Genomic DNA, 18245 nt, shown 5'->3' on the forward strand with positions numbered 1-18245 from the left:
CCTATTAAACTACCAATGACATTCATCACAGTACTAGAAAAATTATTTTAAAATTCATATGTGTTGGGCACGGTGGCTCATGCCTGTAATCCCAGCATTTTGGGAGTCTGAGGTGGGCAGATCACCTGAGGTCAGGAGTTTGAGACCAGCCTGGCCAACACAGTGAAACCCCATCTCTACTAAAAATACAAAAATTACCTGGGCGTGGTGGCAGGTGCCTGTAATCCCAGCTACTCGGGAGGCTGAGGCAGGAGAATCGCTTGAACCCAGGAGGTGAAGGTTGCAGTGAGCTGAGATCGCACCGTTGCACTACAGCCTGGGTGACAAGAGTGAAACTCCATCTCAAAACAACAACAACAATAAAACATTCATATGGAACCAAAAAAGAGACCAAATAGCCAAGGTAATCCTAAGCAAAAAGAACAAAGCTGGAGGCATCATGCTACCCAACTTTAAGCTATAATACAGGGCTATGGTAAGCAAAATAGCATGGTACTGGTACAAAAACAGACACATAGACTAATGGGACAGAATAGAGAACCCAGAAATGAGGCCACATAGCTGCAACTATCTGATCTTTGACAAAGCTGGCAAAAACAAGAAATGGGCCAGCCTGAGCAACATGACAATACCCCATCTCTACAAAAATTCAAAACTTAGTCGGGCATGGTGGCACACAGCTACTCAAGAGGCTGAGGCAGGAGCATTGCTTGTGCCTGGGAGGTTAAGGCGGCAGTGAGCCATGATTGCAGCACTGCACTCCAGCCTGGGCAACAAAATGAAACCCTGCCTCAGAAAAAAAAAAAAAAAAAAAATTAAAATTAAAATTTAAAAAACCTGCAGTGGGGAAAGGATTCCCTAGTCAATAAATGGTGCTGAGATAACTGGCTAGCAATATTCAGAAGATTGAAACTGGACCACTTCCTTACACCATATACAAAAATTAACTCGAGGGATTAAAGACTTAAAGTTAAAAGCCAAAACTATAAAAACCCTAGAAGACAACATAGGCAATACCATTCTGGACATAGGAACAGGCAAAGATTTCATGATGAAGATGCCAAAAGCAACTGCAACAAAAGGAAAAATTGACAAATGGCATCTAATTAAACTAAAGAATTTCTGCACAGCCAAGGAAACTATCGACAGAGTAAATAGACAATCTTCAGAATGGGAGAAAATTTTTGCAAACTATGCATCTGACAAAGATCTAATATCCAGCATCTATAAGGAACTTAAACAAATTTACAAGGAAAAAATAAACAACCCCATTAAAAAGTGGGCAAAGGACATGAACAGACACTTTTGGAAAGAAGACATTCATATGACCTACAAGCATGTGGAAAAAAGCTCAACATCACCGATCATTAGAGAAATGCAAATCAAAACCACAATGAAATACCACCTTACACCAGTGAGAATGGCTATTATTATTATTATTATTATTATTATTATTTTTGTTGTTTTTGAGACGGAGTCTCGCTCTGTCACCCATGCTAGAGTGCAGTGGCATGATCTCGGCTCACTGCAAGCTCCGCCTCCTGGATTCATGCCATTCTCCTGGCTTAGCTTCCTGAGTAGCTGGGACTACAGGCTCCCGCCACCACGCCCGGCTAATTTTTTGTATTTTTAGTACAGACGGGGTTTCACTGTGTTAGCCAGGATGGTCTCGATCTCCTGACCTGGTGATCCGCCTGCCTCGGCCTCCCAAAGTGCTGGGATTACAGGTGTGAGCCACCACAACCGGCCATTATTATTGTTATTATTTTGAGATGGAGTCTCACTCTGTCACCCAGGCTGGAGTGCTGTGGCATGACTTCAGCTCACTGCAACCTCTGCTTCCCAGGTTCAAGTGATGCTCCTGCCTCAGCCTCCTGAGTAGCTGGGATTACGGGTGCCTGCCACGCCAGGCTAATTTTTATTTTTATTTTTTTGAGATGGAGTTTCTCTCTTGTTGCCCAGGCTGGAGTGCAATGGCATGATCTCGGCTCACCACAACCTCTGCCTCCCAGGTTCAAGAGATTCTCCCTTCTCAGCCTCCCAAGTAGGTGGGATTACAGGCATGTGGCACCATGCCCAGCTAATTTTTTTGTATTTTTAGTAGAGATGGGGTTTTTCCATGTTGGTCAGGCTGGTCTCGAACTCCTGACCTCAGGTGATCCACCCGCCTTGGCCTCCCAAAGTGCCGAGATTACAGGCGTGAGCCACCACGCCTGGCCAATTTTAAAATTTTTAGTAGAGACGGGGTTTCACCTTGTTGACCAGGCTGGTCTTGACCTCCTGATCTCAAGTGATCTGCCTGCCTCAAGCTCCCAAAGTGCTAGGATTACAGGCATGAGCCACCATGCCCAGCCCATGGCTATTATTACAAAGTCAAAAAATAATAATAGATTCTGGTGAGGTTGCAGAAATAAAGGAATGCTTATACACCATTGGTGGGAGTGTAAATTAGTTCAACCATTGCGGAAAACAGTGTGGTTTTTCCTCAAAGACCTAAAGACAGAACTACCATTTAACCTAACAATCCCATCACTGGGTATATACTCAAAGGGATTTAAATCATTCTATCATAAAGACACATGCATGTGTATGTACATTGCAGCACCATTCACAAGACCAAAGACATAGAATCAACCTAAATGCCTATCAATGGCAGACTGGATTAAGAAAATGTGGTACATATACACCATGGGATACCATGCAGCCAAAAAAAAGAATGAGATCATGTCCTTTGCAAAAACATGGATGGAGCTGGAGGCCATTATCCTTAGCAAATTAATGCAGGAACAAAAAACCAAATACCACATGTTCTCACTGATAAATGAGAGCTTAATGATGAGAATACATGGACACAAAGGGGAACAATAGACACTGGGGCCTATCAGAGGGTGGAGGGTGGGAGGAGGGAGAAGATCAGTAAAAATAACTAATCGGCACTAGTCTTAATACCTGGGTGATGAAATAATCTGTACAACAAACCCCCATGATTAAAGTTTACCTATATAACAAACCTGCACATATACCCCTGAACTTAAAAGTTAAAAAAAGAAAGAAAAAGTTGAATTTGTGATTTTTTGTGTCCTAGTAAAATTAGATACTACTATAGTTAGTAGTAGTATTATCTCATGTAAGTAATTTTTGTAAAGGCCTGGAGAGAGTAAAAAAAAAAAAGGGAATATTATGAGCAACTTATGCCCACAAATTTGATAACCTAGATGAAATGAACTAATTCCTTGTACAACACAATCTGCAAAAACTCACAGACAGAAGAAATAAACTATCTGAATAGACCTATCTCTATTAAAGAAATTGAATCAATAATTTTTTAACAAAATTCACATTTTATTTAGATTGAAATAAACTATACAAAATTGATTTTCTTCACCAAAAAAAGCAATATTTCCATATTTTTCTAGATAAACCACAACACTTAGTTTTGTAGGTTTTCCAGGTTTTGTTTATAAATCAAGATGAGGCAGTAGATAAGAGTCACGGGAAAAGACAGAAAAAAAAAAACAGACAAATCAGTTGTCAGTATCCATGGCCTCTGATTCTGTCTTAACCATGAAACAGAAGTGTTCAACATATACCTGCTAAAAAGCTTATGAAGATGTAGGCTCCACAAAGGAATGTAAACAGCAATAACGAGATGTGGAACAATGGCAGGCTCTTCCATTCAAACTTTGTCATTTGTTCCTTTAAGTTCAAGAAAGACAAAATCTACACTGAAATCCTTGTTTGGCGAGCTCACAAGCTTTTCTCCAGTAATTTCTTGTAACTGTCCAATATAGATTTTTAACATACTTAAAACTCCTATTAGACAAAGGTCAATTGTGGGCTTCACTATAACGTTTTATAAAATGTAGTCCTTCCTCTCACACCTCTTCAAAATATATTTCTTCAAAGAATTCATAACACCCAACAAGTAGAGATCCATAGTGATAATAAATGCTATGTCTAAAATGACTTAACTAAAACAATTCCAGAGTGCCGTGCAGATATCACGCAGAAGGAAACATGGCATTTTCAATGTTCTCTTCTGGAAGAACAGGTAGGTCTTCAAAGCATGAGAGTTCAAACAGGGGCCATTTAAACAGGTAGATTATCAATGGCTAAGGTATTCAATGGAGTTCTGTAGGCAAAGATATTTAGTGATTAAGTGGCCTACATACATCGTACGGCTTTTCTTCCAAATATCAAATATAAGATAGCCTATTTTTAAGAGTCTCGTAGGTATTTTCCACGGTTTCGGAATTATCTGTGGGAAGCTCTGACTTACTTGTATAGAGTTTAATATATGTGTCCACCACTAAATCCAGGTGGTGTTTTATATCTAAATTTATGTTAAGCAAAGCCAAGATACTCGACCTTTGGTCTGTCAAAATGATCCTCAAATATGCTTTAAGACGCTTTCGTCCATTTTCATACTGCTCATTCTCAACCTTCATCACAGGAAGAATACACGGGACCTTCAGCAATGCATACACATTAGGAAAAAACTTGATGTCAGGCAGGTGGAGGGCTTCATAGATGGTGGATGGAAGCTCTATATCTTTCCCCCTGTGTTTCCATTTGATTCTCCAACAATGAAGCTTGGCTGAGAGCATGTCAGAATTGGGTAAGTCACTTCTATACGTGTCAGCATAGTGTTCCTCTGATGTATTGAATTTGAGTTGTCCCATGACTAAGGGTACCAGAGATAAGCATTTAAGAGCTCTGAGGTGCTGTTCTGAGAATATATCTTTAAGTTCCTGAATAATGTGCTCCACTGTTGGGACACTTAGGGTTTCTTTATAGTAACTCTCAGAGGTTAGCTAAGATTCCAGGTTACCCTGGTGAGCTCTGCGGAATTTCCCAGGGAGTTTCATTTGAATATCAAGTTTGGTTGCCAAATTTGTGGCTTCCTCAAACCAAAATTCATTATAAATTTCAATATTTTCCATCACTTCATTGAGTGAATGCAGTACTGCAGTCAAGCTACTGGCTGCAAAGAAGACATCAGAGGTTTGCCCCTGGAGATTTTTCCCAAAGGCTCTTTTAAAAGATAGGACATTTTTAAAGAACAACAGTAGTAACAATGAAATCAAAATCTGTTACTGTAGTGCAGCGTACAAATACTCGGCCAGCTATACAGTTATTCCATCTAATATTTCTCACTGAGAATGGCAGATCTCCTTCAGTTCTTTACCCCTTTTACTGTTCTGAAAAAGAACAGAAATTACATTGTGAAGTTCTAAAAGCAGTTGTGGTGATCGATGGAAAAAAGAACAAACTTCCTCAATTGTTCTTAATGCAACAGATACTCCCATAACAGATACTGATTTTGCCAACCACATATTTAAGGCACAGGAAGAACAGAGTGTGTAGACAGCTTGGGGATATTTCTCTAAAGGTCTAGAGGCAACAACTTTCATTTTGGAAGAAAATCCGCTGGACACGGTGGCTCACGCCTGTAATCCCAGCACTTTGGGAGGCCGAGGCGGGTGGATCACAAGGTCAGGAGATCAAGACCATCCTGGCTAACACGGCAAAACCCCGTCTCTACTAAAAATACAAAAAACTTAGCCGGGCGCGGTGGCGGGGGCCTGTAGTCTCAGCTACTGGGGAGGCTGAGGCAGGAGAATGGCGCGAACCTGGGAGGCAGAGCTTGCAGTGAGCCCAGATGGCGCCACTGCACTCCAGCCTGGGCGACAGAGCGAGACTCTGTCTCAAAAAAAAAAAAAAGAAGAAGAAGAAGAGGAAGAGGAGGAGGAGGAGGAGGAAGAGGAAGAAGAGGAAGAGGAAGAAGAAGAAGAAGAAGAAGAAGAAGAAAGAAGAAGAAGAAGATGATGAAGATCAACTAGACACAGTGTAAGCCTGGCCACAATACTCCATTCGGCCCCACTTCTCAGTTATCATAGTGTGAAATTTCACAGCCAAAATTTCTGTATGAACATCGTAAGGCAGGAAGCCCATAAATTCCTCTCTTAGGTTATGGGACTCATCAACAAACCTCACCAACACAGGTAGGTGCTCTTCCCCTGCTATGTCCACTACATAGTCAGTGATAATGGAAAAGAAGTGTGAGTCTCTCATTTCCCTGTGAGTTTCTTCTCGAATACAGCTCTCACAGATCTCTAGCATCTGCCTCTGCTGTGTTTTTTAACAAAACAACGTGTTAACTGCCGTTGTGTCAAACTGCTTTCTCAGAACTTCTTCACCAGAATTTATTCGGCACTCCAGCAGTGCCTGAAAGCTATCTGGAGTAAAGAGACCTTCTGGGATTTCATCAGCCTCATGTCCATCCAGAGGTATGTTTTGCTTTCCCATCAGAATCAAGATTTCCAATAGAGATTTTAGGTATTCTTTGTTTTCCTTTTCTTCAAGGGTTAGAGGTAAAATGTCCTCATCTTGCCCTTCACCCTCTTCTTCACTGGGGTTCTGAGAATTGCTATTGTTGGTTTCTTTATGTTTTGGTTCCTGCTCAGAAGTTTCATCAAATTTTTTCTGTTTCAGTGTCCTGATTTTGTCTGCACTCAGTTCTTTTATTCGTTTTCTGTGTCTACTATGTGGGTTGTTCAAATGACTGGTAAGATCAAATATTGTTGGTATTACATTATCTTGAAGAACTGTCCTATAAGGACTAGTTCTACAGATCATGGAGGTCTCAAAATCTTTGGCACATAATCGATAATGTTTATTTAGCTGATCAGGTGTTTTATCTTCTAAGTCTGCTCTCCTACAATTCTCCACCCACTTCTGGCATCTGGCCGGGTTCCGCGGGAACCTGAAGAAGGCCAGGTCGGACTGCGTGCTCTTCCGCGTGCACTTGGGGGCAGCGCAGAAGTTCGTCATCGTCGCCCGTCCGCCAGCCGTCCGGCCCAGCCCCCCCTCCCCGCCTCCTCAGGGCAGTCCGCCCGCCCGTCGGGGCTGGGGAGGGGACTGAATCAATAATTAATAACCTTCCCAAACAGATGGCACTAGGGTTCACTGGTGAATTATACCAAACATTTAAGGAAGAATTTATATAAACTCTCTACAGTCTCTTCCAGGAGGTAGAAGCAGAGGGAACACTTCCTAATTTATTCTATGAGGCCACCATTACCCTAGTACCAAAATCATATAAAGATACTACAAGAAAAGAAAACTGGCCGGGTGCGGTGGCTCAAGCCTGTAATTCCAGCACTTTGGGAGGCCGAGGTGGGAGAATCACGAGGTCAGGAGTTCGAGACCAGCCTGGCCAACATGGCGAAACCCCGTCTCTATTAAAAATACAAGAATTCGCCAGGCGTGGTGGCAGGCGCTTGTAATCCCCGCTAGTCGGGAGGCTGAGGCAGCAGAATAGCTTGAACCCGGGAGGCAGAGGTTGCAGTGAGCCGAGATCGTGCCACTGCACTCCAGCCTTGGGGACAAGAGCCAGACTTCCTCTCAAAAAAAAAAAAAAAAAAGAAAAGAAAAGAAAACTACAGGCCAACATCTCATGAATGTAGATGCAAAAATCCCCATCAAAATATTAGCAAATATCCATAATGCATACAAAATTATACACCATGACCATGTGTGATTTATTCCATGTATGCAAGGCTAGTTCAACATTTGAAAATCAATTGATGTAATCCATCACATCTACAGGCTAAAAAGGAAGAATTATATGATCATATCCATAGATGTAGAAAAAGCATTTGAGAAAATTCAACACTCATTCTGAGTGATGCTATAGTAGTGTACACATTTGTCAAAGCCCATAGAATGTACAAAATCAAGAATGAAAATTTAAACTATGGACTTTGAGTGATAATGGTGTGTAAAGTTTGGTTCATCAATTTGAAATACATGTACCACTTCTGTTGTGGAATGTTGGTGGTGAGGGAGGCTATGCATGTGTGTGAGAAGGAGTATATGGGATCTCCCTGTACTTTTCATTCAGTTTTGCTGTGAACCTAAAACTGCTCTAAAAAGTAAAGTCTATTTTTTAGAAAAATGGAGAAGCCATTCTGGGTCACACCCTAAGTAACTGGTAGACCTGGAACTCAACTCCAGATTTATTTGAGCACAACTGTCTTGTCCTTATCCACTGTGCCACAAGATCTACTTTGAATTTCACCTTGTTTAATATTTCTTTGCTGAACACAATTGTCTAGATGGAAAATGGACTTGACTCACCATTTAGAAAAGCAAGAAACCTAATTTTTTTGTAGAAATGATAATAATATATTTCTAATAAAGGGTACATTTCAGGAAGAAAAATGAAGGAAAAGTTAAGACATTTCTAGATAAAGAAAAACTGATGATATTCATCACTAGCAGACATGCCCTACAACAAATGCTAGAGCCAATCCTTCTTCTGGGTATATACTGAAAGGAGATGAAATCACCATCTTGTAAAGATATCTGCACTCTCGTGTTGTTGAAACATTATTCACAATAGCCACAATATGGATACAACATAAGTGTCCATCAATGGACAAGTGGATAAAGAAAATGTGTTATGCACGTATATAGATATGTGTGTGTATTTATTTATTTATACACACCCATATATATAATGAAATATTATTCAGCCTTTAAAAAGGAGATACTGCCATTTGCCACAAAATGGATGGACCTGGAGGACATTATGCTAAGTAAAATAAGCGAGACACAGAAAGAAAAATATAGCATAATCTTATTTATATTGTGCACTCTATTTTTTAAAAGTCAAATATGTAGTACAGACAGAATGAAACAGTGGTTACCATGGGTGGGGATAGGGAACAAACAGGAAAATGTAGGTCAAAGGATACAAAGTAGCAGATATGTAGGATGAACAAGTCTAGAGTTTCAACATACCACATTAGGACTGTAGTTAATAAAATTGTATTAAAGATTCTTGTCAACTAAGTAGAGTTTAGCTGTTCTTGTCACAAAAAAGTAACTATGTGAGATGATAGATATGTTAATTTGCTTCACCACAGTAATTATTTTACTATCTACATGTATTCCATAACATGTTGTAAACCTGAATACACAATAAGATTTATTTTTAAAAAATAAATGCTAAAGGGAGTCTTCCAGACTGAAATAAAAGGAAAACAGAAAGTAATTCAAGGATAGCCAAAGAAATAAAGAACAATGGTAAAGGTAGATACACAAGTGTTATTGGCTGAATTGTGTCCACCAAAATGTATGCATTAAAGTCCTATCTTCCAGTACTTCAGGATGTGACTATATTTGGAGGAAGGGTATTTAAGAAGTAATTAAGTTAAAATAAGGTCATTGGAGTGGGACCTAATCCCACATGACTAGTATCCTTATAGGAAGAGGAGATTAGAATACAGATACACACAGAAGAAAAACTATGCAAAGACACAGGGAGAAGATGGCCATCTACAAGCCAAGGAGAGAGGCTGCTGAAGAAACTAACCCAGTCAACACCTAAATCCAGGACTTCTATTCTCTACAACTATTGGAAAATAAATTTTTATTGTTTAAGCCACTCAGTCCGTGATACTTTGTTATGACAGCCCTAGCTACCTAATATAATAAGTAAGTATAAAAAGCCAGTAGTATTGCATATTTGATTTGTAACCATTTTATTCCGTAGAATTTAAAGGACAAAGATATAAAATAATAATTTTAAAGTTATGCTAATGGGTACACAATGTATAAAGGTGTAATTTGTGACAATAACAACATAAAAGAGGGACAGAGCTGTAAGGGGCCAGAGTTTTCTAGTACTATTGAAACTAAGTATTAATTCAAAGTTGAGTGTTACAAAGATAAGATAGTAATTGTAATCCCCAGGGTAATCACCAAGGGAAAAACTGAAAATATACAGAAAAAGAAACAAAGAGGGATTCAAATGGTACACTAACAAAAAAAATCAATTAATCACAAAAGGAAGCACTAATGGAGGAAGTGAGAAACAAAAAAGATAATATATTAGTATGCTAGGGCATATAAATATATATGTATATATAAAATACTATATATATAAAAGACATATATTAGTATACTAGGGCTGCCATAACAAAATATAACATAAAGGGTGGTTTAAACAACAGAATTGTGTTTCCTCACACTTATGGAGACTAGAAGTTCAATATCAAGGTGTTAGCAGGTTTAGTTTCTCCTAAGTCCTCTCTTCTTGTCTTGCAGATGGCTTCCTTCCCATTGCATCCTCACATGGTCTTTTCTCTATGCATGCACATCCTGGTGTCTCTCAGTGTGTCTTAGTCTAATACGGACATCAGTCAGATTCGATTAGAGCCCACCATAATAGCCTCATTTTTACTTATTTACCTCAAAGACCCTATTGCAAATACAGTCATCATCTGAGGTACTGGGGGTTAGGCTTTCAACATATAAATGTTGAGGAAACACAATTCAGCCCATAATAAGACATACAGTAAACATGGCCAGGCATGGTGGCTCACGCATGTAATTTCAGCACTTTAGGAAGCCAAGGCTGGAGAACTGCTTGAGGCCAGAAGCTTGAGACCAGCCTGGGCAACATAGTGAGACCGCATCTCTATGAAGCAAATTCAGTTAAAAAGCATTAGCTAAGCATGGTGATGCACACCTGTACTCCCAGTCAGGGTGACAGAGGGAGAGCCCATATCTTTAAAAAATGTTATTTGTGACATCAATAATATAAAGTGGGGGAGTGATGCTGTAAAGGAGTAAAGTTTTCGTTGTTAAACTTAAGTTGTTGTCAGCTTGAAATAGAATGTTATAACTTTAAAACATTTTATGTAGTTGCAATGGTAATCACAAAGAAAATACCAATAGAATATACACAAAAGGAAATGAGAAGGAAATCAAAGCATGTCACTATAAGAAAAAAAAACAATGAAAATGAAGGAAAGCAGTAAGAAAAGAAAGGAGAGAAAAGGGACAAAACATACAGAAAACAACAAAATGACAGTAAGAAGTACTTCACTATCAGTAATTACTTTAAATGTAAGTGGATTAAACTCCCCAAAATACATAGGTTGGCTGAATGGATAAAAAATCAGGATCCACCTGTTTGCTATCTATAAGAGACTCACCTTAGATCTAAGGACATGCATAGACTTAAAGTGAAAGGATGGAAAAAGATACTACATAAAAATGGTAACCAAACAGAGCAGAATGACTGTACTAATATCAGACAAAATAAGCTTTAAGTCAAAAACTGTTATAAGAGACAAATAAGGACATTATATAACAATAAAAGAGACAATTCACCAAAAAAATTATAAATATTCATGCAACAAACATCAGAGCTCCTAAATATATAAACTTTGACAGAATTAAGTGAGAAAAGAGACAGCAAAAAATATGAAAAATGGACAGCAAAATAGTAATAGTAATAGGAGACTTTAATATCCTATTTTTAATAATGAACGGATAGAACAACTAGACAGAAAGTCAATAAGAAAATAAAGGACCTGAACAAAACTGTAGACCTATTGGACCTAACAGACATATAGAACAGTCCACCCAAAAAGAACAGAATATGAACATGGAATATTCTCTAGGAAAGACCACATGTTAGACCACAAAACAAATCTTAACAAATTCAAAAAGATTGAAATTATACAAAATATCTCTTCCAGTCACAATGAAATAAAACTAGAAATGAATAGCAGAATGAAAACTGGAAGATCCACAAATATGTGGAATTTAAATAACACATTCCTTTTAAAAAGGCTTAAAATATATTTTAATAAATAATAACATATTTGTATACAGTCAATGGGCCAGAGAGGATGTCATGAGGGAAATTAGAAAATACCTTGAGACAAATGAACATGAGAATATTACACATCAAAACTTATGGGATGCAGCAAAAACTAAGTGTGAAGTTTATATGTGTAAACACATACATTATAAAAAGAAACATCTCAAATCAACAACCTTACTTTATACTTCAGGGAACCAGAAAAACCATAACAAACTAAATACAAAGCTAACTGAAGGAAGGGAATAATAAAGATTAATCAGAGATGAAGGGAATAGATAATAGAATGCATCAATGAAACTAAGAGATGTTTTAACAAGAGCAACAAAATTGACAAATCCTTAGGCCAGTCATGGTGGCACACACCTGTAATCCCAGCACTTTGGGAGGCCGAGGTGGGAGGATTGCTTGAGGCCAGGAGTTTGAGACCAGCCTGGACAACATAGCAAGACTCTGTCTGTACCAATAAAAAAAGAAAGAAAGAAAGAAAAAACTTTTAGCTATATTAACTAAGAAAAAAAGAGAAGATTCAAATAACTAAAATCAGAAATGAAAAAATGGAACATTACAACTGAAGCCAAAGAAATTTAAATGACAGTTAGAAAAAATACTATGAGCAGTTGTATGCTGACAAATTGAACAAACTAGAAATAGATAAATTCATAGAAACACACAACCTACCAAGATTGAATCATGAATAGAAAATATTAACATATCGATAACTAGTAAGAAGATTGAATCAGAAATCAAAAACCTCCCAACAAACACATGCCCAGTAAGAAGGAGGCAGAGCGGCTGGGCACAGTGGCTCATGCCTGTAATCCCAGCACTTTGGGAGGCTGAGGCGAGTGGATCACTTGAGGTCAGGAGTTCAAGACCAGCCTGGCCAACATGGTGAAACCCCATCTCTACTAAAAATACAAAAATTTGCTGGATGTGGTCATGTGCACCTGTAATCCCAGCTACTCGGCAGTCTGAGGCAGGAGAATCACTTGAACCTGGGAGTCAGAGGTTGCAGTGAGCCGAGATCATGCCACTGCACTCCAGTCTGGCAACAAGAGTGAAACTCCATCTCAAAAAAGAAGGAGGAGGAGGAGGAGGAGGAGCAAGATGGTTAAACAGAAGCCTCCATTGATTGTCCTCCCCACAGAAACACCAAATTGAACAACTATCCACAAAATAAAAGCCCCTACATAAGAATCAATCATCAGGTGAGTGATCACAGTACCTGGTTTTAACTTCATATCACTGAAAGAGGCCCAGAAGAGGGTAAGAAAGGCAGTCATCAATTGTAGACACTATGTCTCTCCCATCCCCTGGCAGTGACAGTATGGTGTGGAGAGAGAATCTGTGCACTTGGGAAAGGGAGAGTGCAGTGATTGTGGGACTTACATTAGAACTCAGTGCTGTCCTGTCACAGTGGAAAGCAACAGTGGGCACATCTCAGCTGGCACCCATGGAGGGAGCATTTAGACCAGCCCTAGCCAGAAGGGAATCACCCATCCCAGTGGTTGGAACCAGAATTCTGACAAGCCCCACCATGATGGGATAAACTGCTCTAGCGTCCTAAATAAACTTGAATGACAGTCTAGGCCACAACACCAGGCAGTGCAGCTTGCAGCTCCAGGAGAGACTCCCTCCCTCAGCTTAAAGAGAGGAGAGGAAAGAGTAAAGAGGGCTTTGTTTTGAAACTTAGATACGAGCTCAGCCACAGTAGTAAAGGGCACTGGGCAGAGTCCTGAGGCCTCCATTCCAGGCCCTGGCTACCAGATGACATTTCTAGACACACCCTGGGCCAGAAGGGAACTGCTGCCTTGAAGGGAAGGACCCAGTCCTGGCAAGATTCATCACCTGCTAACTGAAGAGCCCTTGGGTTCTGAATAATCAGTAGTGATATCCAGGTAATACTTGCCATGGACTTTGGGTGAGACTCGGAAATATGCTGGCTTCAGGCATAACCCAGCACATTCCAGGCTGTGGTGGTTATAGGGAGTGTATTAATCCATTCCCACATTGCTATAAATAACTGAGTCTGGGTAGTTTATAAAGAAGAGAGGTTTAATTGGCTCATGGTTCTGCAGGCTGTACAGGAAGCATGATGCTGGCCATCTGCTCGGCTTCTGGGGAGGCCTCAGGAAACTTAAAAACATGGCAGAAGGCAAAGGGGGAGCCAGCACTTCTCACATGGCAAGAGCAGGAGGAAGAGGGGAGGGGAGAGGTGCTACACACTTTTAAACAACCAGATCTCATGAGAACTCTATCACAAGAATGGCACTAGGGGGGATGGTGCTACACCATTAGAAACCACCCCAATGTTCCAGTCACCTACCACCAGGCCTCACCTCCAACATTGGGGATTACATTTCAACATGAGATTTGGCCAGGAACACAGATCCAAACCATGTCATTCTGCCCCTGGCCCCTCCAAAATGTCATGTCCTTCTCACATTTCAACAAAAGACGTGTTAATAGCTGCACCATTCATTATAGTCAAACATTGGAAACAACACAAATGTCCACGTCCATGTAGTATATTCCTCCAATGAAAAATATGCAGCAATCAAAATGTATGAACTATTGCTAGACACAACATGGATGACTCTCATAAACTTAATATTGAGAGAAAGAAGCCAAACACAAAAGATTACACAATGTATGATTCCATTTATATAAAGCATAAAAATTGATACAACTAATCTATGCTATTAGTACAGGGAGGGTGGTTACTGTTGTAACAGAAGAGGTTGTAACTGTAAGTAGGCAGGAAGGCAGCTTCTAGGATGTTCGTAATGCTACATTTCTTGATATGTTTGCTGGGATATAGGGGTTGATTAAATGGGAGTGTTCCATTTGTGAAAATTGAGTGAGCTTACATATCCACTTTTCTAAATAAAAGAGTTAACAATAAAAAGGCAAGAAGCCAAAACAATCAAATGGGGAAATGTAAGTCTTTTCAGCAAATGGTACAAGAATAACAGACTATCCATATGAACAAAATGAACCTCAACTATTACCTTAAACCATATAGGAAAATTAATTTGAGATGGATCATAAGCCCAAACATAAAAGCCCAGACATAAAATCTGAAGTCATAAAGCTTTGAGAGGAAAACATAGGAGCATATGACTTGGGAATAGGCAGATTTTTTTTTATTTTATTTATTTTATTTTATTTTATTTTATTTTATTATTTTATTATTTTATTTTATTTTATTTTATTTATTTTATGTTTAGTAGAGACAGTCTTGCTATGTTGCCCAGGCTGGTCTCAAACTCCTGGGCTCAGGTGATCCTCCCTCCTTGGCCTCCCAAAGTTCTGAGATTATAGGTGTGAACCACTACACCTGGCCAAAGATTTCTTAAACAACTCACACCCAAACAAGAAAAATTAAAAGACTAAATTAGACTTCTTTGAAATTTAAAATGTCTGCTCATCAAAAGACATTGTAAAGAAAATTACTATTGAGTTTGAGAGTTCTTTATATACAAATTATTTGTCCGATATATGGTTTGTAAATACTGTATTGTCTCCTCACATAATTTTACTCATGTATTTGTGTGGTCTATGTCACTTTCTATCCTGTATTTTAATTTTTTTTTTTTTTGAGACGGAGTCTCGCTCTGTTGCCCAGGCTGGAGTGTAATGGTGCAATCTCTGCTCACCGCAACCTCTGCCTCCCAGGTTCAAGCAATTCTCCTGCCTCAGACTCCCGAGTAGCTGGGATTACAGGCGCCCGCCATCATGCCCAGCTAATTTTTGTATTTTCAGTAGAGACAGGGTTTCCCCGTGTTGGTCAGGCTGGTCTCTAACTCCTGACCTCAGGTGATCTGCCTTCCTCAGCCTCCCAAAGTGCTGGGATTACAAGTGTGAGCCACCGCACCTGGCCCTTGTATTTTAATATTAAATATATTTCTTCTAAAATAGACAAACAATAGACTGGGAGAAAATTTTTATAAAACATATCTGACAAAGGAATGGTATCAAGTATATGTACAACTCAATAATATAAAACAAACAACCCAATTTAAAAATGCACAAAGTATTTGAACAGAGATGTATGAATGGCCAATAAGGATATGAAAAAAAAGTACTTAACATTATTAGTCATCAGGGAACTGCAAGTTAGAATCACTACACCCCACTAGAATGACTAAATTTAGTTTTAAAAATGACAATACTATGCATTAGTGAGGATGTGGAGTAACTAGAATGCTTATGTATTGCTGGTGGGAGTGTGAAGTGGAACATCTTTTGAATCAGTTCTGGCAGTTTCTCATGTAGTTAAACATACACCTTAACCTATGACCTGACAGTTCCAGTTTTGGGTATTTACCCAAAAGAAATGAAAATATGTCCATTAAAACACTTGCACATAAATGTTCTTAGCAGCTTTATTTTTAATAGGCCCAAACTAGAAACAACCCAAATGTCCATCAGCTGGTGAATGGATAAACAAATACAGTGGAATTGTATTCAGCACAACATGGATGAATCTCAAAAACATTATGCTGCGAAGGATCCCAGACTCAAAATGCTACCTACCTACTGTATGATTCCATTTATATGGAACACACACAACTAATCCATAGTGGTTCTCTTTGTAGGATGAGGTGAGGGTGAATTTGATTGAGAAGGGGCATGAGAGAAGTTTCTGAGGATGATGGTAGTGTTTAATATCTTGACAGGGGTTTGGGTTATACAGGTGTATGCCTTTGTCAAAATTCAGCAAATATTCCCTTAAGACTGTATATTTCAGGCCAGGCACGGTGGCTTATGCCTGTAATCCCAGCACTTTGGGAGGCCAAGGTGGGCAGATCACCTGAGATCAGCAGTTTGAGACCAGCCTGGCCAACATGGCAAAACCCCATCTCTACTGAAAATACAAACATTAGCCAGGTGTGGCAGCATGCGCCTGTAATCCCAGCTACTCAGGAGGCTGAGGCAGGAGAATTGCTTGAACCCAGGAGGCGGAGGTTGCAGTGAGCAGAGATAGTGCCACTGCACTCCAGCCTGGGCAGCAGAGCAAAACTCTGTCTCAAAAAAAAAAAAAAAAAAAAAAAAAGATTTTGTATTTCATTGTATGTAAATTTTAGCTCAAAAGAAAACAATTACAAAAAATGGAACTCTAGTTAATAATATACATGCACTCTTCCTAAGCCAGCGCTCAGCAAGGAGAAGACCATGTTCAGTTCAAGGGCCAAGATCGTGAAGCCCAATGGCGAGAAGCCGGACGAGTTCGAATCCGGAATCTCCCAGGCTCTTCTGGAGCTGGAGATTAACTTGGACCTCAAGGCTCAGCTCTGGGAGCTGAATATTACGGCAGCCAAGGAAATTGAAGTTGGTGGTGGTCGGAAAGCTATCATAATCTTTGTTCCCGTTCCTCAACTGAAATCTTTCCAGAAAACCCAAGTCCAGCTAGTACACGAATTGAAGAAAAAGTTCAGTGAAGCATATTTTCTTTATCACTCAGAGGAGAATTCTGCCTAAGCCAACTCAAAAAAGCCGTACAAAAAATAAACAAAAGCGTCCCAGGAGCTGTACGCTCACAGCTGTGCATGATGCCATCCTTGAGGACTTGCTCTTCCCAAGCGAAATTGTGGGCAAGAGAATCCACGTGAAACTGGATGGCAGCCACCTCATAAAGATTCATTTGGACGAAGCACAGCAGAACAATGTGGAACACAAGGTTGAAACCTTTTCTGCTGTCTATAAGAAGCTCATGGGCAAGGATGTTAATTTTGAATTCCCAGAGTTTCAATTGTAAACAAAAAATGACTAAATAAAATATATATTCACAGTAAAAAAAATACATACATAAGTATTGGGGGAGGGATGTGTGCTGATATCTTCAACTTACTTTGAAATGTATAAAAATAACTGGCTGGATCAATGGAAAGGTGGATAGATGGACAGATATGTGATAAAGCAAATATGGGAAATGGTTTTTTTGTTTGCTTGTTTCTTTGTTTTTAATTGAGAAGGAGTCTTGTTCTGTCACCCAGGCTGGAGTGCAATGACACGATCTTGGCTCACTGCAACCTCCGCCTCCCGGGTTCAAGTGATTCTCCTGCCTCAGCCTCGCAAGTAGCTGGGATTACAGGCATGTGCCACCATGCCCTGCTACTTTTTGTATTTTTTAGTAGAGGAGGGGATTCACCATCTTGGCCAGGCTGGTCTCGAACGCCTGACCTCAGGTGATCTGCCGGCCTCAGCCTCCCACAGTGCTGGGATTACAGGCGTGAGCCTCCGCGCCCAGCCAGGAAATTGTTAATGGTAGAATCCAGTGGTGAGTATATGAGTGATCACTGTAAAATTCTTTTAATTTGTTGCAGGGGTTGAGGGAGCAGTTAAGAAAAAGAAAACCAAGAGCACTTGGGGACAGTGACGTGGGAGAGAACTCTGTGAGACTTGGGCTTAAATGTCATTGTAGGAGGTAGTCTAGGAACCAATTGGAGAGTTTAACAGTGTCAGGATAATTAGGGGTCCAAGGTGGCACAAGAGTTTGGACTTTACCCTTTCAACAGTGAAGAATCATCTTAGATTTTTAAGCTGTGTATGACAT

The 18245-nt window shown here is 39.7% G+C and overlaps 2 pseudogenes; one reads left to right on the top strand and one right to left on the bottom strand.

Annotated features, from left to right (window-relative positions):
• Positions 1–4196: 4196 nt before the first annotated feature.
• LOC101139834 (52 kDa repressor of the inhibitor of the protein kinase-like) lies at positions 4197–6834 on the bottom strand (annotated as a pseudogene).
• A 10030-nt stretch (positions 6835–16864) lies between these two features.
• Positions 16865–17603, top strand: LOC101133799 (small ribosomal subunit protein eS7-like; annotated as a pseudogene).
• Positions 17604–18245: the final 642 nt, after the last annotated feature.

The sequence above is a fragment of the Gorilla gorilla genome, chromosome X (genome assembly GCF_029281585.2).
Source record: "Gorilla gorilla gorilla isolate KB3781 chromosome X, NHGRI_mGorGor1-v2.1_pri, whole genome shotgun sequence".
In the NCBI taxonomy this organism is placed as follows: Eukaryota; Metazoa; Chordata; class Mammalia; order Primates; family Hominidae; genus Gorilla; species Gorilla gorilla.